This window comes from Tamandua tetradactyla, chromosome 16, assembly GCF_023851605.1.
Source record: "Tamandua tetradactyla isolate mTamTet1 chromosome 16, mTamTet1.pri, whole genome shotgun sequence".
Classification (NCBI taxonomy): Eukaryota; Metazoa; Chordata; class Mammalia; order Pilosa; family Myrmecophagidae; genus Tamandua; species Tamandua tetradactyla.
Window position 1 is genome coordinate 26,005,588 of NC_135342.1, and position 27,848 is coordinate 26,033,435.

Genomic DNA, 27,848 nt, shown 5'->3' on the forward strand with positions numbered 1-27,848 from the left:
GCCACACCCCTCAGAGTCTTAACACATGCTGTTCCCTCTGCCTGACATGCTCCTCCTCATGCTCCCTTTACCCCAATACATTGCTTCCTCTTTCCCCTAACTCATACCTACTCATCCCTCAGCAGTTCAGCCGCTGAGATGAATAAGGAGAGCTCTCCAGAACGTGCTGTTAAATAAAAAAAAGCAAAGTGCCTAACTGGTCATGGAGTAGGCTACCTTTTGTAAGAGAAAGGAGGGGAAAATAAAAACATATATCAGTATTTGCTTGTAATTACATAAAGAAACCCAGAAGGATACTCAAGAAATTAACATAAAGGATTATTGAAAAAAAAATTTCAAAAAGGATTACTGAAGGGGAAGAGGAACACAGTATGCAGGGAAAGGGTAGAGGGAAGACCTCTCAGCATGCACATCTACACATAGAGAGAGAATCGATTTCTGAAGCATACAAATGCATGACCTATTTTTTTTAAGCGTCACAAATAAAAATAAAGCAGGAATAAAGGGGAGAGAGTCAGAGACGGTCTGAGCAGGCCTGAATACATCCATCTGTCGGATCTAATCCCCCACTGGACTGCGGGTACCTGAGGGCAGGCTGGATCTGCTTGGGCTGCCGGCCAAGCTATTATTATCATTATTATTAAGAGTCATTCATGAGGAAAAGCCCTTCTCAGAAGGGAAGCCCAAACATAACTCTGCCTATGAAATTCCCCTGAGAGCCTGCCCAGTCCCACAGTAAGTCATCCAACCATCCACATAATAGATGCCTTGTGATACAGGGAAGCTCATTTGTATTAGCAACTGCATTCCACAGAGATGCATCCTGGAGCCACGTATGCATATCCTGTTCAATGGAGAAGGCAGCCAGCTCCCCAACTCTGGGTCTGTCCCCAACTGTAAAAACACACTGGGTGGTCTGCAGGGGCTTCCATCTACAAGTATATTCAGTCTCCATTTATTAAATACCTACTGTGTATATGGATGCGCAAATAGATATTCCTCTGCACCTCACTCTGGAGGCTGCAGGTGCAAACATGGGTTTCTCTTAAAATAATTGGTGGGACTGCTCTGCTTTTCTCTATGTGCTTATTCAATCAATAAATATTTGCTGAGGCTCTCCTATGGATCAGGCACTGTTCTGAGCACTCAAACTTAACTGAGTCCTTCCTTTCTGGCTGTTTCTCTCTGGAGATTGAGGCCTTTAAGGAAGGGACCTTGTGAATCACTGTCCCTTGTGTACAGGCCACTGCAGAAATCAGGTAAACAACCAACTTTTGTTGGGAGTGTAGAGATCTAAGGTTTTGGTCTGCGTGGGTGTCTGCCTCACCTTCTGGTAACAGCACCTTACTTTTCCTGGGAAGAACTGCTCCTTCCGCATTCCTCCTAGCTCTGTCGATTCCAGGACCTCTACAGGACCCAAGCCAGGCCAATTGGCTGCTCTTGTGCAAGAATTTGAATTTCGAAATGGATAGCACAACACTACCTAACTGTAACACAATAATGTTAGAACACTGAATGAAGCTGAATGTGAGAACGATAGACGGAGGAGCCCTGGGGGCACAAATGAAATCAGAAGGAAGGATATACAATAAAGACTGAGATGGTATAATTTAGGAATGCCTAGAGTGTATGATAGTGACTAGATGTACAAATTTAAAAATGTTCTGCATGAGGAAGAACAAAGAATGTCAATAACACAGGGTGATGAAAATAGATGGTAATTAATATTTTAAAACTCTAACTTATATGTGAGACCAAAGCAAAAAATATTCATTTGGTACAAAATTTATATTTTGACTAGTGCATTTCCTAATATAACTTATGTGGACAGCTTAATTGAACACTGTAAGTACATGGAACCTTAAGTAGGGCATGAGATTTTGTACGTTTGTCCAGAGTGATGCCTCGGTAAATCCCAGAAGGATATGAACAGTGGACAAAAAAGTATTTGCAAAGTCCCCTTGGGGGAATGGTGAAAAAGGAGGAAAATTCAACTTCCTCAAGTGGAGAATTCTTGATATTCTCACAAGCAGTGGGGACAATCAAAGCAATAGGCTGAGCCCCCAATCTTGGGGTTTGTCCATATGAAACTTAACTCTGCAAAGGATAGCCTAAGCCTACTTAAAATTAGGCCTAAGAGTACCCCCAAGAGAACCTCTTTTTTTGCTCAGATATGGTTTCCCTTTCTCAGCCAACACAACAAGCAACCTCACTGCCCTCTCCCTCTCTACATGGGACATGACTCCCAGGGGTGTGGACCTTCCTGGCAACGTGGGACAGAAATCCTGGAATGAGCTGGGACTCAGCACCAGGGGATTGAGAAAACCTTCCCAACCGAAAAGGGGAAGAGAGAAATGAGACAAAATAAACTGTCATTTTATAGGTATCATCTTTTTAGTTAAGGAATAACAGAGAGGCTGGAGGGAACAGCCTGAAAACGTAGAGCTGTGTTCCAGTAGCCATGTTTCTTGAAGATGATTATATAATGATATAGCTTTCGCAATGTGACTATGTGCTTGTGAAAACCTTGTGTCTGATGCTTCTTTTATCTACCTTATGGACAGATGAGTAAAACATATGGCTTAAAAATAAATAATAGGGGGAACAAATGTTAAAATAAATTTAGTAGATTGAAATGCTAGGATCAATGAAAGGGAGGGGTGGGGGGTATGGTATGTATGCATTTTTTTCTGTTTTCTTTTCATTTCTTTTTCGAATTGATGCAAATGTTTTAAGAAATGATCATGATGATGAATATACAACTATGTGATGAAAAAAGAATGTTCACATGGTATGTTGATCGGTTTTATTAATAAAAATTTTAAAAAAAGAATCTGAATTTCAAATTGCCAATAAAAATAATGGCTAATATTTATCTAGCCACATATTCTGTACTAGACACTGTTCTAAACACCTCTCAAACATTAACTTATTGAATGAATCCTCACAACAATCCACCTGTTTTTAACCCCATCTTACAGCTCACAAACTGAGGTAAAGAAGGGTGGGAAACTTAGGAATAAGTGTTGAGGTTGAGATTCATGCCCAGGAGTTCAGCTGCAGCATCTGAGCCCTCCACTGCTAATCTGCACTGCTAACCTCCACTGCTTCTTTCACTTCCTTGGACAGGCTGGCCCGAAAGACATGTCCCTGAACATCTATCTTGAGACATCCCAGAGTTGCCTGAGCCCAGTTCCTTTTAGGCCTATAGGTGACCAGAGTTGGTTTCTGTTGCTTGTAACTAAGACCTTGATTGGTAAACCAGGACCCCTTACTTGGTTTCACACTTTCTGCCAGACCAGGTGGTGCTTCCAAGTGCTTATAAACATTTTAGTAGGTGGAGTCGGTGGTCAGGGCATTTGGGGGCAGCCTGCATCTTCAAGAGCAGCCATCTTCTCACTGTGGAGAGGAACCCAGACAGAGAGCAGGCATGAGAACAAAGGAGGCCTGTTAGGGGATGGCTCTTGATATTCAAGGCAGGGGTTGACCTCACAGCCGCTGCTGTGAACTTTAGGTCCTAAACTCTTACAGTGAATTTACCAGTGTGAGATCAAAACCATCTCACACACTTCTGAAGCCTTCTTAGAGGGGGATACCAGGTGGCTGAGACTCTGACACCACACCAAGTTCCAATGTCAAACACTGTCTTAAATTGGAACCTGTCCCTAAGCTGGGTTCTTTTTAATTTTATTAGTTTTTAGTTCCATAACATATGAATTGTAGCTAATTATTAACACCTATAGAGCTGTTACCATGTGCCAGGTGCTGTTCTAAACATTTTACATACAGTAACTCATTTAATCCTCACAGCCACCAATGATGTGGGTATCCCAACTCATATGACTCCCTTGGATAGGCTGTGTAACTGACTTGCTAGTAGGCAGAGGAGCCTTGATATGAGGCAGTGTCCTCAGAGTCTAGAGAAAGTGGGGGTTATGACTGGTATCCAGAACTTTCCAGTGTCTAGATCACCTCCATGAGAACTGGCTTTCCATCTCTCTGTCCTCTGGTACTCTCTAAGCTTCTTTTTCAGGACCACAAGGCACTTGCCTCCTGCCCAGGATGCTGGTCTATCTGCTGCCATTCAGCTTTAGACCTCAGCACAGAGGCCTCCTCACAAAGCCCTCCATGCCAGCCTTCCCCAGACTTGAACAGGTCCTGGGTTCCACACATTACTATGCTCCATAGCTCCCTGTCTTTCTCCTTTATGGCATTTCTTGCAGCTGTAATTGGTGTCAGTGAAGTTAAACTGAATAACAGAGCCTTTCATCTCCCTTCCAGACTGTTAGTTCTATGAGGGCAGGAATTTGTTTAATGATGTATCTGTGTCTGGTAGCTCAGCTGTGGCTCTAGTGGGTGCTACATAAATTTTTTGGGTAACAAAGCAACTACTTTCTACAAATTCATGTTTCAAACTAGGAAGTCAAAACATGGTTTTGCACTTCAACTGAATCCAGGATAAAAGGCTAACCTAGAGTCAAGGGGAACAAAGAGATCTGCCAGGATCCCTTCTTAAGAAGTTGCGAAACAGGTGATATACAACTGTTACTAGAACAGAGGGAGAAGCGTCTGTGATGGCACAACCATGTATACTCAAAAGCCATCATTAAAAATAAATACTAGTGAAACAAAAGCAGGAAAAAGTAAACATGAATTTCCTCCATCCAGATTTTCAGGCCTTCTACTTCCATACCTCACTTCTACCCTCATAATAGTGAAGTTAAGAGCCCAGGTGGGAAGTAGACTCTGTTCAAATTCCACCTCTGCCATGATAATTAACTATATGATCCTGGACAAGTCACTTAACCGCTATGCACCTGGAAAATAGGAATACAACAGGATTCATCTTAAGAAGTTATTATAAAATGAGCTCACCATGAACACAAGTACTTGATAAGGACTAGCTGTTACGATTACTATAATCAGTGACATTTCTCTGTAGCACCCATAAACAAGACAATGGGGTGCTCACCTTGACCGTGGGCCATCTGTGCCCTGCTTTTTCTTACTGATGCCTAAGCTGCCCAAACACTTTGCAGCTGATATTCCTTGAATTTCGAGAACAAATCTGTCTCTCTTCTGAACAAACCTGTCCCTCTTCTGCCTTGGGTGATACTTAGAATCAAGCATTCCAATATAACACAAACATCAAGCCATTTGAAAAGCCAACCACACATTTGTATGGCACAATAAAAAGTTACAAAGAGATTGATCAAATGTTTCCCTTATGCATCTCAAGTTTAGGTACCTAACCCTTCCCTGAAAAAAGGACAATTAATTTAAAGAGAACAGATGCCCAGCATTCCACTCCATGAGCATTTACTCTGATGTCAACACGGATGGGACCTGAGCATATGCCATTCCCTCAGGCAGGCTCAGTTCCTCAGCATGGGAGCAGCTCACCACTGAAAGTGGTGTTCTAGTGTTTCAAGACACATATTTTTCATACAACATGGGCCCTAAACACAAGCCAAGTCCATGTGCAGGTCCCTATCAGAACAAACAAGTGTTCTAAAACTGGGGGAGAAACTGGTAATACAGAGCGTGGAGGAGCGTATAGTTGACTTCTTGCCCCTAGTATCCATTCTACTCTTCTTTCTTTAATTACTGAACTACTACATTTTAGTCCAGCATATGGCTGCGTCAATGGGACCACATTTCCTAGCCTCCCTTGCAGCTAGGTGTGGCCAGATGACTCAATTCAGGCCGATGGGAGGGGAGTAGAAACAGCATTTGACTTCTGGGTTACCTACTTAAAGTGTGATAAAATTCAGGTGCTCTCCTTATTTTCATTAACCTTAACTGAAATTCAGCTTTTCCTTCAAATAAGAATGTAGGCAAACCACAGTGTTTTTCACACCACCTGTGAACCCGTCACCAATAGAAATCACAGATATTTTAGCACTTACAACATCTCAAAATAGCATGTGCACACTTTACTACGTTGAAATGATGGTACTTATTAGACCCACCACTGAATTTTGTCACAATATATCATAATTTATCTTTATATTTTGAAAACTATATTTCAATGGAATCAGTTTCCTTTGTAACCCCATATGTTTTATGACATTTTAAACAAAATTTTTAAAACATAATTTTGAGAAGCCAGGTGCCAAAAGGTCCATAGCACACAAAGAATAAGAACCCCTACCTTATTCCTCAAAATGTTAAAACATATATTTGAGTTACACATAACCTAGCAATTCTACTCCTAGGTATATACCTAAGAGAAATGAAAATAGACATCCACACAAACACCAGTACACGAACGTTCATAGCAACATTATTCATAATAGCCAAAAAGCAGAAACAACCCAAATGTCAATCAAATGATAAATGGATAAACAAAATGTTATATATCCACACTATAGAATATTAAACCATAAAAAGGAATGAAATGTCCCTGAAATGCAGAGAGGCTAGCCTCTTCAGAACATCAACTACCTAGCTCCATCCCTCCATCCTATATTATCAACAGCCCCTTCCAACACAAAAAAGCTAGAATGGGCATAGCTCAGATACCCCTGTAAGAGTGGGAGAAAGATCAAAGGTGATGGTGAAGTTATACAGAGGAGGTAGGGTTTAATAAATGAGTATGATTGCTGAATCATTATACTGATATTTCTTTTAGTCTCTTGCAATATACTTTGATGTAAATTGCTTTTTAAAAAACTTTTTTTAATGGTTAAATATAACGTATATATAAAGAAAAGAAAGAAAAAGCAATGATTTTCAAAGTACACTTCAACAAGTAGTTACAGAACAGATTTCAGAGTTTGTTACGGGTTACCATTCCACTATTTCAGATATTTCCTTCTAGCTGCTCCACCTGCTTTTTTGTATATATATACTATTTTTCACAAAAAAGAAAAAAAAGTGATTTTGATGATAAATGCACATTTATCATTTATAATATTGTGAATCACTGACTGTACACTTTGGATGATTACATGGTATGTGAATATACAATACATATCAATAAAAATAAATAAAGTAAAAAAAGGAATGAAGTGGGGAATGGGGTGTGTTAGTTAGATTCAGTTGTCAACTTGGCCAGGTGAGCATACCTAGTCTTGTTGCTGCGGACATAAGCCAACGGTACGTGAACTTCATCTGTTGCCAATTACATCTGCAGTCAGCTAGGAGGCGTGTCTGCTGCAATGAGCGATGTTTGACTTAATTGGCTGGTGCTTAAATGAGAGATTGCAACGTAGCACTGCTAAGCAGCTTGGCATTCCTCATCTCAGCACTTGCAGCTCAGCCCAGGCCCTTGGAGATGCAGAAAGAAGTCACCCCGGGGAAAGTTGTTGGAACCCAGGGGCCTGGAGAGAAGACCAGCAGAGACCATCCTGTGCCTTCCACGTAAGAAAGAACCTCAGTGGAAAGTTGGCTGCCTTTCCTCTGAAGAACCAACAAAATAAATCCCCTTTTATTAAAAGCCAATCCGTCTCTGGTGTGTTGCATTCTGGCAGCTAGCAAACTAGAACATGGGGTGTTAATGCTTAACCGGTACAGAGCTTCTGTTTGGCGTGATGTAAAAGTTTTGGTAATGAATGATGGTGATACTAGTACAACATTGTAAATGTAATTAACACCACTGAATTGTATACTTGAAAATGGTTAGAACGGGAAGTTTTAGGTTGTATATATGTTAACAGAATAAAATAGAATAAAAACCCATAGACCCATACAACACAAAGAGTGAATCCTAATGTAAATTATAGACTATAGTTAATATTATAATAATATTGTTTCATCAATTGCAACAACGATATCACACTAATGCAAAATATTAATAGGGAAACTGTATGTGTGAGGGGGGCTACATAGGAACTCTCTATACTTTCTGCATGATTTTTCTGTAAACCTCCAACTGCCCTAATAAAAAGAAATAATTTTTAAAAAGGAATGAACCACTGATACATGCTACAAGGATGAACCCCAAAAACATTATCTGAAGGAACCAGACACAAAAGACCACTTATTGCATGATTCCATTTACAGGAAATGGCAAGAATAGTCAAAGGCATAGAGATTATCCAAGTAGATTAAAGTTTGTCAGGGCATGGAGGGAGGAGCAAATGGGTATAGGGCTTCTTTTTGGGGTGATGAAAATGTTCTGGCCTCCACAAAAAACCAACAGATTTGTGCACTTTAAAAGGATGAATTTTATGGTATATGAATTCTATCTCAATTTACAAAAAGAACCTATGCTTTAAAGGAAGGGGTGTGCCCCTTTCTCTCACGCCCTCCCTTCCATGGACCTGAATGTACACATCGTGATAGTGGGAGACATTTTGTACCCTGAAGATGAGGGTAAACTGATGGCAGGAGTCTGGGTTCCCAATACTATCTCGCCTCATCTGTCCTAGACTGTTCACTCTAAAACTGTTTCATGAAAAAGAAATTAAATGCAATCTCATACAAACCATTAATATTCTGTATCTGTTACAGCAGCCAGATCTACATGTAATTAATACTCAAAATCTAAGAGACTGTTATAGGTAACTTTAAGTCTATACCGTTTTTGCTTTACCCAGTGACTGCCAAAGCTAATTCCTCTAAGGGTACCCACATCCACTGCACAGCCCTGAGTGTACTCGGCAGGAGAGGAGGGTTCGTCATGCCATTATGGGGTCCTCTTTACTCTACAGTGGGAGGCAGAGCAGATGGTGGGATATTGGCTTTAGGAGAGAAAAGTATAATCTGGAAAAGGGTTCTGGGTTGCAGGATCCTTGATTGATTGCAGAGATTTGGAATGGTATCATCAGAGTGGGATAGTCCCTTAGAGGTATTCAAATAAACAAGTGTTAAAATGCTTAACCTTAGCTTCCTACTCCCTGGCCTCCTTAGATGCAACATGACTAAGAGGCTAATTAAAAATGTGTGTTAATTGTTGTACTCTAGTTAACATGGTGATGCTTTTATTGTTGGAAGATATACCATCCTAATTGGCCCCAAGACTCCAAAAGGAAGGTCACTTTGGGCACCATTAATTCCAACAGGCCTATACAAATATGGCTACAGCACACGTTTCATTTAATCTACTAGTAAAACTTTCACTTTGAAATTTCATTTCCAGAGTTTTAAAAACTTCTGGCAGCACCATGTTTCTTACTCCAGTTCAATGACGTGCTAATCACATTCTAAAATGACTAAATCGTTCCATTTCAACCATATTCATTTGATAAAGATTTTTTTGAGCACTACTGAGCATAGGGAGTACAACGGGAACTAAAAAAACCCCCAGATCTGAGCTTGACATCCTGGGACTTACAGAGCAGTGGCAAAACAGACATGTAACATGTAAAGGCAATATTAAACCTATAATTAAATATTATGATAACTTCTTATGACGGCTTACCAGGTGAGAGTAACAAGGGGCCTAATCTAGATTCATGATGGTCCAGGAAGGGCCTCTTGTAAGAGTTAATATTGAAGTTGAGATCTAAAAGAGAAAACCAATCAGGAAAAGCATTTCAAGCAAAGGGAAGAACACATACAAATGCTCTGAGGCAGGAAAAAAAAGGGTTGGTTGATTTGAGAAACTAAACAAAACTGACTGTTATGCAGCAAGCCAGGCTGGCAGGGGCTCATTATAGATCAGGGTAAGGAGTATTTAATGTGATTTTAAGTATAGAAGCAAATTAGTAGAAAACTGTTACTTGTCCCTCACTGGCATCAATTGTCCCCTTTCCCAAAAAGCACTTGGGCCCACATGGCCCTCACATTCAAGCATGAGTTGTCACCTGGGCTCCAGCCTTGACCCAAGCCTAAGCCAGTCAATGTCTCCCCTGGTCTTAGTGATGGGTAATGGTTGGACACATGACCTAAGTTGGCTCACAGGGAATTTAGAACTGCTGCGAAAGTTTCCCCACACAAATGAAAAAAAAAAGGGCTCTCTCCCTCTCTTTTCCACTAGACTTGAACCTCATAATTTGAGGTCAGATTTGATGTAATCTTCTTACCAGTATCAGAAAACAACCAATCTGAGAAGGATAAAAACTCAATATTGGCTGTAATGTAATTTGAGTTCTGGATCAAGCCATACCCAAAGCAGTTACCCCTGGACTTTATGCTGAGCCAATAATTTATCAAATTTTCTTAAGCCAATTTGGGCTGGGTTTTCTGTTACTTGTGAGCCAAAGATCCTGACTGTTAGGAATGAGAGACCATTACATATGGGGTAAAACCTGACTTCATTTCTTTTTTTGGACGATAGGATGGAACAGGAAATCAGTAGAAGCAGTGAGCCAATTAGGAGGCTGCTGCAATAGCTCCAGTGAGGGATGAGGGCATCAGAACTCATTAAATAAGACTAACATTTACTAAGAACTTATTAAATGCTCTGTGTGTCTGACTGTGTCCCTAAGCACTGTTGCCCCAGGCTTGTGGGAACTACCCCACCGGCAGACCCTGGGGCCTGGAATGGTCCTGAGCCTTCCATGCATCCCTGTTCTCCACCTGCATGACTGACATCTGTCCTTCAGCCCCCATGCCCGGACAGGTGAGAATGAACGAGAACAGCCAAAGACATATAGGCCTCCAAGACAGCTCTGGAGAGGGATGATTTTGGGACAGTATTCTGAGCAGAAGAAAACTGGAGCAGAGGGTCAAGGCAGGCAAAATCACCACCATCACCACTACCTTTCACTTCCCCACTGCCCTGTCTCCGATAGTTGGTATGACACGATCCAGCTTCTCCCACAAAAGACTAGAACACACTGCCGGTCCCAGATGGAGGATGCAAAGGGAGGTTGGGCACTGGCAGGAGTCATTCAGAAGACACAAGAACTTTCTTGGACCCCAGATCAGGTCTCTGAAATCAACTACTGGTCAAATGATATTCCCCATGAATCAAAGTCCAAGCACTCTCCACACATGGAGGAAAGGGAGATCTCTGTTGCAACCAATTCTTGCAATTTTGAGCAAGTCGTTTCAAAGCAATCCTTGCTGAGCCAGAGGCAGGTGGCCTGAGGCTGCTATGACAGGCTGGGAAGAGTGGAAGCAGCCAGAGGTCTGCAGAGTTGATTTCTCCTCTTAAGGAACATTTCTGCAAACAGATCAATGTTCCTGGACCAAGGCTGTAGTGGGCAGCATTAAAATCCAAGTGGAATTAAAAACCAATTATCACTTAATTCAGGAAAAACAGTGAGATGTGGATCACAGAGTGGAATGGGGGCTGGGGGGAGGCCTGGAGACTCTGTGTCTAGTACCCAATGGTACTAATAGAAAGGGGAAGGAGAGAAATGTCATACATGGGATCATGCAAATTAAGGTGTTAAGTCACACCTTGTTGCCTCTAATTACACTTTTCCCCAAAGTAGCTAGTACACAAAAACACAAAAAATGTGGCAGGTGCTTTTAAGGAAGGAAGGAGGTGGCAATGCCCAGATATGCTGAAGACACAGTTGAAAGCCAAATCCCTGACTATGAACCTTGAAGAGACAGGGCCGATTACAGAAGGACTTAATTGGTGTTTGATGTCATTCAACACGTTTCATAATGTCTGACATCAGAAAACATTCCAACTACAATTAAGGATTCAGAAATGCAAAAACTGGGGGAGCGGGCAAAGACAGCTTGTTGTTTTTTCCCTCAAATCTTGAATCTAAATGTTTAAAACAAAAACTGTTAAAAACATAAGGAGAGAGCGGTGCAACAGTGGCTCAATGGCAGAATTCTCACTTGCCATGCTGGAGACCCAGGTTCGTTTCCTGGTGCCTGCCTGTGGGGGGAAATATATATATATATTTATAATATACATTTATATGATATAATATTATATATAATTATATATAATATATATAATTATATATTATATATAATTATATACTAATATAATTATGTTTATATTATATATATATTTATTTATAAGGAGAATTGGATAAAACCATAATCACTGTGAAAGACAAATACAGTTCTTTCAGGAGGGTAACAGATAAAGGTGACCAAAAATAAGGCTAGAGGAATTTGAATAACACAAACTAACCACTTGACTTGAAAGGTTTATATAAAACTCTAAGACTGGCAGAGAGACCCGGAGACACAAGTAGGGAAGGGACCCAAGCCAGCAAGATCCCCTCCAGTTAATCCGTGGCCCGGCCCCAGCAGGTCCTCAAAAAAAAAAAAAAACCTCTAAGAAAACAGATGACAGCCATTCTTTATAAAAATCATAGAATATTTATAAAACAGATCCTATGTTAGGGAAAGCAAAAAAATTCTTAAATTTTCTGAAACACAAATTTTCCTGTCACACTACTATGACTCTCATGCATTTAAACTAGAAATGAATGACAATTAAAATAAAAAAGATAAAAAGAAATTTAATCTAATAGTTTTCAACCTGGACTGCATGTTATAATTAGCTAGGAAATTCAATATATTTTGATGTTCAAGTCTTACTCCCAGAGAGTCTGATTAAACTTTACTAGGCATCTTATTCCTTAAAGCTTCCTTAAGGAATTCCTTCAAAAAATTTTGGTTGTGATAATGGTATTGTGATTGTGTTTTCTGAGAAAGACCTTATCTTTTCAGAACTACATACTGAAATATTTATGGGTAAAAAGAAAGGATGTGTGGTACTTGCTTCAAAATAATGGGTAGGGGAGGGGGAGAAGTCAAAGTATAAACGAAACAAGGTAATCATCAGTGGATAACTGTTGAAGCTGAGAGGTATGTACTTGGAGGGTTTATTGTACTATATGCTTTACTTCTACATGTTTGAAATTTTTCATAATGAAAAGCCAAACGTAAAAAAAAAAGAATTTTAAAAGTTGTATTGGATTGGGATGTACAGTAGTCAGAGTTATATATTTACAATTTATAAAATGGAAAAGATTTACTTCTTAAATTAAAGAAATCTGAAATCAAAACTGCCAATTGGACTTAGGAAATGGACCTCAACAATTTTTCTCACCAAAATAGCAACACGACAACTGGACCAAACTGTCAAACAAAACCATTTGAGGACTCTGGAAACTGACTAAAGGCATATAACAATGTGAGAGGTGTTTATTCAAGAAAGACTGATGAACTTCAAATAAAACAGAGGGAGTATGTGGTGTTTTAACTTGGGGCTGCTCCCATCATACTGACAAGCTCCATCAGTCCCATGGTTCTATCAAAGCAGGGCAAGCCACGAAAACAAGCAGCTTTGCTGCTGCAGGGGGCTGAAGTGATTTGGAGCAATGCACAGAAAACCCCCAAACTCCTGGGCAACAAACTGGTAGATTGGTCAGACATTTAACAGGAATACTCAGAAAATGAGATAACCATAATGGACCTTGCTAAGCCTCAATGTATCTCTAACAGTCTAGAAGAATGTACCCATATACAATGCTACTCAAGCTAGCTATATTCAGAGAGGCTGGGGAGGATCCTCGTTATCCATACATCCCTGGCTGAACATGAGGCATTGTGCAATGTATATAGGTGACACCAGCTGGCCAGACAGAAAGTAAAATCCAGGCAGAGTCATAAACTGCTGAGCTTTGAAGACATTCCCCAACTCATACAACAGAGCCATCAGCGAACAGTGAAAGCCTAAATGGCTCAAGGCATTTCAGCCAAACCTCTCAAGCATTAGCTGACCACTAAAGAATGCTGAATCAAGGGCACCCCTAGTAAGTTCTACTTAAATTTAAACAAGATTTAAAAAATGAGTAGACATCAGTCTCCACACCACAGGAGATGGGACTCTACAGAATTAGCCTATCACTAAAAAAAAAAACAAAAAAAAAAACAAAACTAAACTAAAAAATAACAACAACAGCCAACCAAGAGGGAGGGCTCAGAAGCCAGACTTGCTACAATATATTTTCTAAAATGCACAGTTTCAACAAAAAAATCATAAGACATGCAAACAAAAAGTAAAGTGTGATCCATACTCAGGAAAAAAGCAGTTAAATTGACTCTGAGAGAGCCCAGAAGTTAGACTTGGCAGACAAAGACTTCAAAACAGCCATTAAAGTATGTTAAAAAAAACTAAAGGATATCATATTTTAAAAATTAAAAGAAAGTATAAAGATAATGAGTCATTGAATAAAGACATAAGAGCAATTTTTCATTGGAAATTCCTTAATAGAAAATTACAACACTGAAATGAAAAGTTCACTAGCATGGCTCAATAGCATATTTTGAGATATAAGATGGCAGAAGAAAGAATCAGGGAATTTAAAGATAGATCAATAGAACTTATCCAATTAGAAGAATAGAGGGGGAAAAACAGAATAAAAATAAACAGAAGGGGGAGACACCATCCAGGGCATCAACATAGGTATAATGAGAGTCCCAGAAAGAGAGAAGACAGAAAAAGGCAGGAAAAAAAATACAAAGAAACAATGACCAAAAATCATCTCAAATATGATAAAAAGTGTTGATCTACACATCAAAGAAGTTCAACAATTACCACATAGGATAAAAAAAGAGATGCACACCTAGACACATGACAATCAACTACTGAAAGACAAAGAGAAGGAGAAAATCTTGAAAGTTGCCAAGAGAAAAACAACTCATTAAACATACTGAACATTAATATAATCAACAGCTAATTTCCCACCTCAAATAATGGAGGCAAGAAGGCACTGGATTAGAGTATACAAGATGCTGAAAGAAAAAATGATCAACTAAGAATTATATCCAGCAAAACTACTGTGATAGTTAGGTTCAGGTGTCAACTTGGCCAGGTGAAGGTACCTAGTTCTGTTGTTGCAGTCATGAGCCAATGGTGCTTGAACCTCATCTGTTGCTCATTACATCTGTAGTCAGCTAGGAGGCATGCCTGCTGTTAATGAATGATGTTTGATTTAATTGGCTGGTGCTTAAATGAGAGAGCTCAACATAGCACAGCCCAAGCAGCTCAGCATACCTCATCTCAGAACTTGCAGCTCAGTCCAGGCCTTTGGAGATGCAGAAAGGAATCATCCCAGGGAGAGATGTTGGAACCCAGAGGCCTGGAGAGAAGGCCAGCAGAGATCGCCCTGTGCCTTCCCATGTAAGAAAGAACCTCAGTTGAAAGTTAGCTCTGAAGAACTATTTGTTAAATCAATAAATCCCCTTTTACTGAAAGCCAATCTGTCTGGTATGTTGCATTCTGGCAGCTAGCAAACTAGAACAACTATCTTTCAAAAATGAAGCCAAAATAAAAGTATTCCCAGATAATAAAGAGTAAGAGAACTTGTTGCAATCAGACTTAATTTGTAAGAAAGACTATAAAGAAGTCCTTTGGGCTGAATGGAAAAGATGTCATTTGGTAATTTGAATTGACAAGAAGAAATAAAGCATACCAGAATTTACCAGAATAGGTAAATTCATAGGTAAATATAAAACACTTTAGGAATATATTCTTCTCTTTTTTCCTAACTGATTTAAAATATGACAGCATCAAACAGTAACTATAAAACTCTACTGTGGGTCTCATAACATAAAAATATAAAATATATGATAAGAACACAAAAGAGGGAATGGAACTATATTAGAGCAAAATTTATTTGTTTAACCAGAACTGAATTAGTACTAATCTCAAATAGACTGTAATGAATAAGATGTAAATTGTAATGTCCAGAAAAACCATGAAGAAAATAACTACAACCGGAGAAAGAGTCTTTTTTTAAAAAAATAAATCTCTGGGCTTTAAAATGGAACATTTGAAAGTATCTATCAGAAAAGAAGGCAGTAAAGGAGGAATAACTAACAAAAACAAATAAGAACAACAACTAAAACCCACCAGGAGACATACAGAAAGCAATGGCAAAGTGGCCAATATAAATCTAAATACATCAATAATTACATTAAATGTGAATGAATTAAACAATCTAAACAAAAGGCAAACTGTCAGACCACACACACACACAAAAAAAGACCCAACCATATCCTAAACCCTGCCCCAATATATCTGTACAAACACAGAGAGACACATACACCATACACATAGAGAGCTAGAATGGTTAGAATATCAGACAAAATAAACCTTCAGACAAAAATATTACTACAAACCATTACATTTCTTAATGAAAAAAGAATCAATTCACAAGGAAAATAAAAAAATTATAAATGTATGCAAAACTAACAAGAAAGCCCCCAAATAAATGAAACAAAAATGGACAGATTTGAACGGAGAAAACCATAATAGTTGGACACTTCAGTACTCCACCCTAAATAATGGATAGAACTAGACAATCATCAAAATTACAGAAGAAATAGACAACTCTATTAATCAGCTTTGACCTGATAGCTCTAGAATATGCCTCCTAACAGCAGAATATAGTTTTTTTTTTCCAGCACACATGGAACATTCCCCAAGATAGGCTACAAAATAGGCCAGATAGCCTATATGTTGAGGGAGAATGTGCACAGCAGATGGTGGCAAACTTTTTCTCTTGAGTGGCCAAAACTCGTCAAGATGAAACATAATATAAATAGTCCTATAACTATTAAATAAATTGAATTCATAGTTAAATACCTGCATAAATCTCTGGGCTAAGGTAATTTAACAGACAAATTCCACAAGACATTTAAATAAGAAATAACACCAATACTATAAATATCTTCCAGAAAATGAAGAGGAAGAAATACTTTCCAACTCATCTTATGAAGCCAGAATTACCCTGACAGCAAAACCAAAGACAGTCCAAGAAAGAAAGAACAATAGAAGGAACGAATGAATGAAAGAAAAATAGAGACCAATTTATCTTAGGAACACAGACACCATAAACAAGTGGGGTTTACTGTAGGAATGTAAGGCCGATTCAATACTAGGAAAGTGATCAATGTAATCCATTATACTAACAATTGATAGAAACAAAAAGCACTGTCCAACACCCACTTATAATAAGAATTCTCAGCAAACTAGGAATAAGGGGGAATCTCCTCAACATGATAAAAAGAATCATTATCATACAATGAATATCATACCTAATGGTGAAAGATTGAATGATTTCCCCCATTCGCAGATGAAATGACTATCTATATAGAAAACACCAATAAACTCCTATAAACAAAAACTCTTTAATAAATAATAAAATCCTAGAATAAGTGAGTTTAGCAAGGTCACAGGATATGACATCACATTTAAAATTTATCCATTATTTCTATATACCAAAAATGAGCAGTTGGAAACCAAGATTAAAACCACAACACAATTTATAAGCACTAAAAGAAAATTAAGTACTTAAGTATATATCTAAAAAAACATGTACCGGATCTGTATGCTGAAAATTAAAAAACAATGATGAAAGAAATGAAAGATCCAAGTAAATGGAGAGCTATACAATGTTCATGGGCTGCAAGACTCAACATATTAAAGACAGAAATTCTTCCCAAATTGATTTATAGGTTTCATGAAATTCCTATTAAAATCCCAGCAGTTTTGTCTTCTTGAATCTATGAACTTTTGTCTTACACGTTGGTTCTAGAAAGCTCTTGCTCAATTTCTCTTCAAATGTTGCCTTCTTCAATCCTTTTGTATGAGAATTCCTAATAAATGTAGGCTAGACTTTCTAATTACAATCTCTGTGTCAAGCTCTCTCCCCTATTTTTAATAGCTTCACTTCCATGTGCTGTATTTTAGGTACTTTGCTCAGACACAACTTAACAATTTACTAATTCTCTCTTCAGTTATGAACAATTTTCTGCTTAACCCATCCATCATTTCTTTTTTAATTTTAAAGACATATATTTTCAATTCTATACATTCTTTTTATTTTCAAATAAAATTTATAAAATAAATCAATTTATTTTCAAATTAAAAAAAAAAATCCCAGCAGTTTTTTTGTGTAGTTATAGACAAGGTGAATCTAAAGCTTATATGCAAAGGCAAAGGAACTAGAGATGCTACTACAATATTGAAAAGAATAAAGCTGGAGAAATAAAGCTTATAAACTAACTGTTTATAAGACTGACAACAGAAATCAAGACAATATAGTATCAGAGGAGGAACACACATATAAATAAATGGAAAACGATAGAGAATCTAGAAACAGACTGATTCAAGCATACACAACTGATTTTTAACTGAAGTAGAAAAGCAACCCAATAAAAGAAAAACAGATTTTTCAATACTCATCTTGGAAGAACTTGATTTCCAGAGGCAAAAAGGAAAAAAAAAAAAAAAAGAAAGAAAGCCAGCCTTGGCTTAAATCTCTTACCCTATACAAAATTTTATTTTAAAATGTAAAACTATCAAATATTTAGAAGAAATAAAGAGCAAAGAGTTCTTAAATATGAGAAGGAAAGCATAATCCATAAAAGAAAAAATTGATAAATTGGACTTTATCAAAGTTAAAAACTTTTGCTCTGTGAAAAATCTTCAATTTTAAGATAATTGAAAATCCAAGACTCACACGGAGAAAATATTTATAAAACACATACCTAACAAAGGACTTGTATCCAGCACATATAAAGAACTCTCTAAACTCAGCAATAAAAAGACCCAAATAATCCCATTAATAAATGGGCAAAAGAGGTGAACAGATACTTCACCAAATAGGACATATAGATGACTAATTAGCATATGCAAATATGTTCAACGTCATTAGGCAAATACAAATTAAAGACAAGATGAGATACCACTACACACTTACCAGAATGGCTAAAATAAAACCACCGATAACACCAATCATTGGATGCAGAGAATGTGAAACAACTGGATATTCTTACGTATTGTTGGTGGGAATGTAAAATAACACATCAATTTTGGAACCCTGTCTGGCATTTTTTAAAAAAGTTAACCTATAGGGCGGGCCATGGTGGCTCAGCAGGTAAGAGTGCTTGCCTGCCATGCCTGAGGACCTGGGTTTGATTCCCGGTGCCTGCCCATGTAAAAAAAAAAAAAGTTAACCTACACATAACAATATTACCCAGCAAACAAATTCTTGGGTATTTCTCCTAGAGAAATGAAAACATAAATCTACAGAAAAACCCAAATGTTCACAGCAGCTTTACCTATCATAGTAAAAATGGGGAATAACACAGATGTCCTGCCCACAGTGAAAAAGAGATTATTATATTATCAACAGTTTCATTAGCTAGCCCTGAAACTATTATCCTACATAGGGAAAAACTTTAAAATTACACAGGCATTTCTTGACTGCTTCTTTCCCCTCACATCCTCTTCTCTCCCTCCCCTGCCCCATAGGTTTTGATATGTCATTTCTCATGGGTCATTCATTTCTGAATGATCAGCAATCTTTACAACAAAAAGTATAATCTTTACAATTATACTTTTATTAAAGTACAATTTATATACTATAAAAGTTACCTGTTTAAAATGTACAATTCAACAATTTTTGGTAAATTTTTGGAGTTCTACAACTATTACCACAATCCAGTTTTAGAAATACTACTATCACCTCAAAAAGACTTCTTGTGCCTACTTATAGTCAGTCCTTGCTTCTACATCCAGGTCCAGCCCACCACTAATTTGCTTTTTTCTCTAGATTTGCTTTTTTCATTAACATTTCAAATAGATGCAATAATATAATATGTAGCGTTCTGCACCTGCTTCTGTCAATCAGCATAATATTTTTGAGTTTCCTCCATTTTATAGTATACATATCAGTAGGGTTATAACTTACTTAATTATTTTGCATGGGCAGGCACCGGGAATCGAACCTGGGTCTCCTGCATGGCAGGCGAGAATTCTACCACTGAATTACCTTTGCATCCCCTATGATTAACTTTTAAAGAAACTGAAAACAGGTAGGCTTTGGGCTGATATCTTCCATGCATGAGCAGCAACTCCCCTAGTTCCCAGGAGTTCACTACTATAACCACTCTTTAATAACATGGTTAGCAAGTAAGGGAATTGAGCTTGAAATCCAGGCATGCACCTTATCCACCAAGCTCATCTACCAGTTCCTAAAAGTAACAAGCACTCATTCTCCTATCATCATTATCATTATTGAGGTAACAGCACATAACAAAACAGCACTTGCACTTCCTACTTTCTATGTGACATGCTGCTAAATGCTTCACATGATTTATCTTATTTTAACTTTATAGGAATTATAGTAGACATTAGTGCTCTTGCTAATATTTCTGGTTTGTCTTTCAGGCACAGAGTAGAAATGCAATTCCCCATTACTTTTTAGTTAGCTATGGCCATGATCTGGCCAACGAAAATTAAGCAGAAGGAATACAAGTCATTTATATATGGAATCATTTAAGAGCTAGTATACAATTCCCCATCTTCACCTTCCTGCATAAGTGAACCTGTTCCAGATGGTGAATCCTGGATCTCTGAAGATGAGCACAGGCCACCCTAAAGAATATCCCAGGTCAACATTTTTTCCAGAAAAAAAAAAAAAAACACCTCTTTGGCTTTTAATACCCAAATTTCATAGAGTTTATATAGTTGTCGCTGTGTTTTCAGCTACTTTTTATATAGGAAAATTATATTTATGCTCTTAAAACTCAATATAGCATTTTTTCTTTTTTTTTTACATGGGCAGGCACCGGGAATTGAACCCGGGTCCTCTGGCATGGCAGGCAAGCATTCTTGCCTGCTGAGCCACCGTGGCCTGCCCCAATATAGTATTTTTAACAAAATGATAAGCAGGAAAAGTCCAGGTTTCATTTTAAATGCCATCAGTAGGTCAGAACCATGTATAGACATAAGTTTCACCAACGTTAACAGAGGTAATGCAAATTTGGGATGTGGATGCTTAAGAAGGGAGTCAAGGTGTGAACACCTATGTGGTGGCTATTAACCACCCTATCAATTGTTTAATGATCAGAAAGTAATGTTTTGAGCATTTTACATCCTAACATGATAGCCTGTTGCCAATTATTTACACAAGATGGGTTTGGCTGAGTCAGTTAAGCCAATGAGAGGTGAGGAGAGACTTGAGAGAGCTCTGGTGACCAGGTAGCCAGCTTTCCTACTCCTTTAGATATTCTAGTACTTCTTGTCTGCCAGGATGCCCAGGGCTGCTGGAATGTTCCCAAGACCAGGTTGAGGCACAACAGGAGGCCCGGAGAGCCAGGAGATGGAGAGAAACTGGGTCTACAAAGAGGAGGAGGATAGTGAGTCATAGCCAATCACCTCTGAAACCCATTTACCTCTGGACTTTCTGCTCCATCAGAGAAGAAATCGCAAGATTCTTAAGTTGATTCTTCAGATTTATAGGTACTTATCCCAGGGGGTTATGGAGAATTTGCAAGGGGACCAGAGCATGAATGTTTTTAAGAGAAGTAATGTTTAGATCATCGACTTCCACATGTTCCTCCTCTTAAAACTGAGCTGAGACCCAATCTGCTTTCTCAAGGCCCATTCCCCACTATAGAAAAAAGGTACCTTCCTTACTCCTCACATCTTCCCATGAAGCCCTGCCTGGGAGGTATAAAAAATCGCAAGGGGAGGGAGTGGGGCTCCAAACAACAGAAAACATCAAAATAAGGTTTTAGGAACTAGTTATTAGTGAATAATAAAGCTCTTTAAGCTCTCAGACTTACCTGTTCTCCCCTGAATTCCCCCTCCCCTGCAAGTGGACATTTATTTCAAAATTTACTATGTATAAAGGTTGAGGAAAAGAGATCCAAGTCTGTCTGTCTCCTTGGCTAGAGCCCACTTGGATTTCCATACATGGTTCACACAACCACAAGCTCCTGGCTGGCTAACGCAAGAGTTTCTGAGTATTGGGATACAAGGATAGAATAACAGTGGAAGAGTGCTGGAATATGTCCGTTTTTTAAGGGGGAAAAAGAAAGCAAAGATTTCCCCTCCCCAAATGATATCCTGGGGCCAGCTTTTCTAGCCATGTGATATTTGCTAGTATTATTTCTGTTTTGACTTAGCATACTTGTGATTGGAAGGAGCCTGGTTAAAAGCTGGGACTATATTTTGCTGTGGTTTAGGGTCTTGCCCTCTTCCAAGTGACCAGCAAGTCTGTGTAGTTCCAGAGGACCAGCAATTTTCACATCTTTCTGTTAAAGATGAAACTTGATTTTAAAATCAGGATCTTAAAACAAACAAACAAACAAATCTAGGATCTTCTGGCCCATGTTGAGACACTCTAAATTCAGAACAGCCAAAGCAGTATAGGTTACAGCTCTGACTCATTTAAATGGAATGGTCTGCAAGACCACAAAAATACACCAGAAAAAAAAATCTCCAGGGAAAATTTTTTACGTGATTTCTTTCAGATTCAGTGTGCTTTATTCAAAAAGGTAATGAAGGCTTATTTAATCTAGCCATAACATAAATTACTTATTTAAACTATGTAGCTGAGAAATCAGGATTTAAGGAAAGATTCTGATTACTGAATCATTATATACATATTCTTTTTTGCTTTCTGATATTGGAGAAGACAGAGGGAAATACCTGAAATCTCTAAATTGGAATTCAGCTGCCTGGTCTCTGATAATGATTGTACAGCCTTAATCTTCTGCCTCTGTGATTGTACAAACCTTGTGACTAACCTTTATTTGTACCCAGTTATTCAGTTTTTCAACTTTAGAGTCTGAAAAGAGAGCTCCTAATGTTTATTAACGAAAGGTCTTGAGTCAACCCAGAACTAACACACCCAAGTCCAAAGTTATCTTGATAACCAAGACTGTATCTGACTACATTGGGCCTGCCTGACATGCACAGTAGCTTAGACTTCAACCTACAAGTAACCTAGACCTCATTCCACCATTTTCTTACATAGGTTCTGTGACTAAGCATGTAATCAATCTGCGCATGATCAATAATCAGATCACCTCTAATTACATCATCTGGGGCCAAGGTGCTCTTTATCCTAAACTGTGCCCATCCTTTTTTAACTATCCTTTAAAAACTATCAGAATTACTGTGGTTCGGGGAGACAGATTTTAGGCTAATAGGCCATCTGTTGTGCTATTACATTCCTAGTAATAAACTCTTTCTCTCTTTGAAACCCCAGTGCCTCAGGAATTGTTTATTGAGCGCATCGGGCCAAAGAATCCCCAGCCTTTGTCTTGTAACAACTACAATCTTTATCTTGTTTTATAAAATATGTACTATTTTGTATCTCTTGCAAACAAGGAAAATTTTCAATTACAATAAAATTATTTTCAGTGCCAGATTTACAATATACAAGGGAAGTACAAGCTTATCAAATTCTTTTGGGGGTACCCACAAAAAAATGTTTGAAGATGACTGGAACTGGAATTTTAGTTCCTTATAGCCAAAATAATCCTAGCTAGCCCAGGCTTTACCTGGTTCCTAGGGGCTGAGCTGCAGAACTCAGCATGGGGTACAAAATGAATTCCTTCAATGGCAAAGTCACACGTGCCTAGGGTAGAAGTAAGCACAGCAATGGTCAGCCAGGCTTCACACTCTTTTATCCCTCCGTTCTCTCAGGGGCCTTAAAAGTAAGCCTGCTACAAGACAGTATTTGAAAAGGGATTTTCTGGCCCAGTAGGTCAACTCAAAAGAATCCCTTTCATCCAAGTAAAAGGGACGTGGCCCTCCTTCACCTCCAAGTACATACGTTTGTATAAACACAGACACACAGGCATACACATACACACGAGGGAAGAAGCATTCATTATAAATTCCCTTGGAATAAGTCGGTAAGTGATTACTCTCTTGAACATTTAGAAAAATTCCTATTAGCAAAATTCCTCTTCAAGAGCAGACTTTGTTCGGAGTCTGAAGCAACATTTCAGTATGACCTATGTCCAGCTCTTTCCAAAGTTAATTTATAATATAAAATATAATCTGGTTAAAACTTTATACTAATACAGTCCACATGGTTAACCAATTCCTCCAAAAATACAATGTGATGTGTGTGCTAGGTTTATATTTAGAGGCCAGTGTGCAGGCCTGAGTGCCAGGCAGGAAGGGAATGTTTTTCCAAAGAGGATGAAGGCTCAAACTCTACTCTCATTTATTTGAGAAAGACCCTAGGCCTGCTCTATGGGTAAAGCCCTTGGCTGAGTATAATCCTTAAACATTTTATTAGAGTGGTTCTCAAACTCTAATATGCATGTAATCACAGAGTTCAAAATCGAGGTCCATTAGGTTGTATATATGCTACAAGAAAAAAAATAAAAACTAAGAAAACACGGGACCGTACAACAAAGTTAAGCCTATCGTAAAAAACGATGGAGTATAGTCAATAGTGCAATTATAAAAATGTTTTTTCATGAATTGCTACAAATGTTCCACACTAATGTAAGGTATAATAATAGGGTGGTATATGGGAACTCTATTTCATGCATGATTTTCCTGCAAACTCACAACTTGGAAAGGGAAGGGGAAGGGAAACGGAAAGGGGAAGGGAAAGATAGGAAAGGAAATTGCCACAGCCTTCTGCAACCACCACCCAGGTCAATCAGTAGCCACCAACATCAAGACAAGACTCTCCACCAGCAAAAGATTACTACTCATCAAATGTAAACATTTTAGGTATTTTCATGATCGTGCTGTCAATACAAACTGTCTCCATTTCTCCATGAATTTTTTCTTTTTTGTATACATATATTTAAAAAACTAAAAATATCAGTGTGTATTTTCTAAGAACAATGATATTCTCTCAATTGCAGTACAATTATTAAAATGAGAAACTGACATAATGCACCTCTGTTATCTAATGTACAGAACTTATTCAATTTTCAAAGGCAGGGTTCTTTTTTTTTTTGACTGGTTGCTTCACTGCCTTATCCCCAGTGCCTTTAGGACCCCAAAAGAAGGGTGTATGGTTGCTGGGTATCCAAACACATCAGATATTATCTGGTACACCTGCTGAAAAAGCTCCAGCTCTTAAGCCAGCAAATCCCACTGTTAACCAGATTTCCCAGGTGATACTAATTCAGTCGGGTTTAAGAATCCTTGTCTAGGGAATGGAGATGACCAGACATAAACATATACCCTGGGGAAGCTGTTTTCCACATCTGTCGTTCATAAGAGAATAAGGAAAAGCTTGATGAGGGTGAGCATTTCTGCACTCCCACTGGGTGCTGCACACAAGGGGACTAGGAACAGATGGATAAGACCTGGGTCCTGCTCAGAGCTCATGGCCTAAGGGGTCCTGTCTTACAGAGCTCATGACCTAGGGGGTCTTACCCTCACAGAGCTCACAGTTTCAGGGGGCATCTTTGCAAAAGTTTATAGTGAACAAGCTAAATGATCTATGAGACTAGATGTAGACAGATCTGCATAAATCAGGAAAACTCTAAACCAAGCAGAGGTCAGGTAAGTAGGCAGGGCCTGACAACACCACTGCCATCAGCTCTCAATCATGGGCTGAGAGGCTGCAGATGCACTGAGCACAGGACGCTGGGATCTCTTGAATTCCACGGTTATGCCCATTATGCAAATGGAGAAACTGAGGCTCAGAGAGAAGTTACTCACTTGGTCCAGGTGCTAGTTGGTGATGAACCTGGGAATCAACTCCAGACTCCCATTTCTAGCTTGGGCTACACAGAGCACTATACAATCTCAGGAATGAAAAGTAAGAATGATGACAATGATAATGATAATCAACACCTGAGTGCTTACTATGATTCAGGGTCAAGCTAACACTTTACATAAGGTAGGAAGTTTTATCATTTTACAGGTGAGAAAACTAACGCCCTGAGAGAAGAAGTGACACCCCCAGGTCACACAGCTAGCAGGAGGCAGAGTTCTGAACCCAGGCCATCTGGCCCATGTTCTTAATGGCACATGATGTTGCTTCATATACGAGGAGGGGAAAGATGCCCTGGCTACCAGAGCAGGGAAATAGAAATAGCTGGGCTTCCCAAAGTATCCTATGATAAGGAAATGTGTGTGTACACAAGTGAGGAAGCCCTGCTTGAATTGCCCAGCTACAGTTCGTTGGATAAGAGAGAGGTAGCTACATGACCAAAGCTGAGCCAATCGGGTCCCCTGTCATGGGATGGAGTCAGCCCAACAAGTCTTACCTGTGGCTGGGAACTGGAGTCCCATAAAGGAAGGTGCTAAGTAAAGACAAATGCCTGGAGAAACCCAGAAAGGGAAGAAAGCAGAGAGAGAGAAGAAGAAGTAGAGGAAGGAGATGGAGACAGAAAATTGTCTGGACCATGGGCCTCTTAGACCTAATGTCAGGAGACAATGCCTGTCCCAGGTTCTGGAGGCATCTCAAATTTCTTTTGGCTTAGAGGAGTCTGACATGAATTTCAGCTATTTTCAACCAAAAGAACCTAGGCTCCCTCTCTGATGCCATCTATTGCCACTCTCCCTCTCCTTGTACTTCAATGGAAGGTGCTCTACAAGCTCCTGCTTCAGGACCTTTTCACTTGCTGTTCTGTATTGAATGTTCTTTCCCAGATTCTCGGGCTGGCTCCTCCCTATGTTTCAGGCCTCCACTCAAATATCACCTCTGCAGAGGCCTGCCCTGTTCACTTTTGCTAAAGCAGTAACCTCCATCACTCCCTATCCTTTCCCCTGACTTATTTTCTTCACAGTACATCTCAGTACTTAACATTACATTATTTATCTGTTTGTTAAATGTCCAAAGTGCCCTCTAGAATATCCGTTCCTAAAGGGTGGGGACTGTGTCTGACCTGAGCCCTGCTACAGCCAGGCAGATGTGTACCAATGCTTTAGATGCTCAGCAAATACCTGAGTGATGATACCTGTCCATACACACACTGAGCACATCTCCTGGGCCCTTTATCCCTGTGGTGAGAAACAGAGAAAGGAACAATGACTAACAATGACCACTCTCCTAAACACTGTACATGGATCAACTAACCTAATCCCCCCCAAAATCCTAGAGTAAATGCTATTATTTCCCCATTTTACAGAAGATGAAACTGAGGCACAGAGAGGTGAAGTTCCTTGCCCAAAGTCACCTCAGAAACAGACAAAGCCGACTTGTGAAATCAGCAGTCTGATTTCAGGCCTCATGACAGCTAGGTGGGACAGATCTAGCACCCAGTTTTGAAGCTGCCAGCCTACTACATGTTTTAGCTCTCAGTTCTAGCTTCTTGCAGTTAAGTCCAAGTTCCCAGATCCCCACTGCTGGGCCTTTTATCCCCCATATAAATTAACTGCCCAGAATGTGGCTTTAACTTGTGCATGCTGCTCACTGCTGCTTATACTCAAGTTGTCCCCTCAATACCATCTTCTCTGGTCTGGTCCAGCGTTGGGGACAGATGAGTCCTTCATAACTCTCCTACAGCTTAAGTAGTTACCACAGACTTTTTAAGGCGCCCCAGAGAAGTGGTTCTGGTAGCTGCCTAATCAGACTGTGGTATCCCAGCCAAGGGCTGTGCCACCAAGGGGGACCCTACATGATAAAACATCCGAGACATTCATGTCAGAATGCCTCAGACTGCCACTGGCATTTAATATCCTGGAAATCCTAGCCAGGAAGAGGTAAGGAATAAGCCTGAAACATACAACTACCACATAAAAGCAATAAAAAGTGACTATTACCAGTGAAAAAAGGAAGTTCTACTAAGAAACCACAGGAAAAACTGCTGAAAATGTGCTGGAAATAAGAAGGCTGGTTATTAAATAAATCTGTAGTATTCCTAGTCAGAATGTGCCTCACCCAAGCTTTGAGATGCTGAGCAAACCTCTCTGCGGTCAGTCTTCTCACTGTGAAGAATCTGCTTTGTTGAGTTGTGGTAGGAGACTGACAGATAAAACATTAAAACACTTAAACTGGAGTGTGGCTCAGGTTTTCCACAAGTGGGAAATGATGGATTATTCTGTCAATAATATGGAGGCAATTTATTGGTTAACTATGAGGGAGGGAAAGTTTGTACTTTATCCCACACACCAAATAACAAAATAAATCCCAGAAGTCAATGTAAATACTGAAGCCATAAAAAAATTGGGAAGAAAATAAAATATTTATGTAATCTTAATTTAAATGCCTAAGCATAAAAGTAAGAAGATAAACCAAAAG

General features: G+C 39.0%; 1 protein-coding gene across 12 annotated transcripts in view; it reads right to left on the reverse strand.

Annotated features, from left to right (window-relative positions):
- SIPA1L3 (signal induced proliferation associated 1 like 3) overlaps positions 1-27,848 on the reverse strand; it is a 308,825-nt gene that overhangs the window by 235,047 nt on the left and 45,930 nt on the right. For 4 of the 12 annotated variants that reach the window (XM_077132020.1, XM_077132019.1, XM_077132025.1 and 1 more), the window contains exon 2: positions 3,276-3,399. The exons of 7 other annotated variants lie outside the window; for them this stretch is intronic. The gene's annotated coding sequence lies outside the window, so the exon portion shown is untranslated. Of the gene's footprint in view, positions 1-3,275; positions 3,400-9,367; positions 11,720-27,848 lie in introns of those variants that run through there. One more of the 12 variants, XM_077132023.1, reaches the window with a different exon arrangement.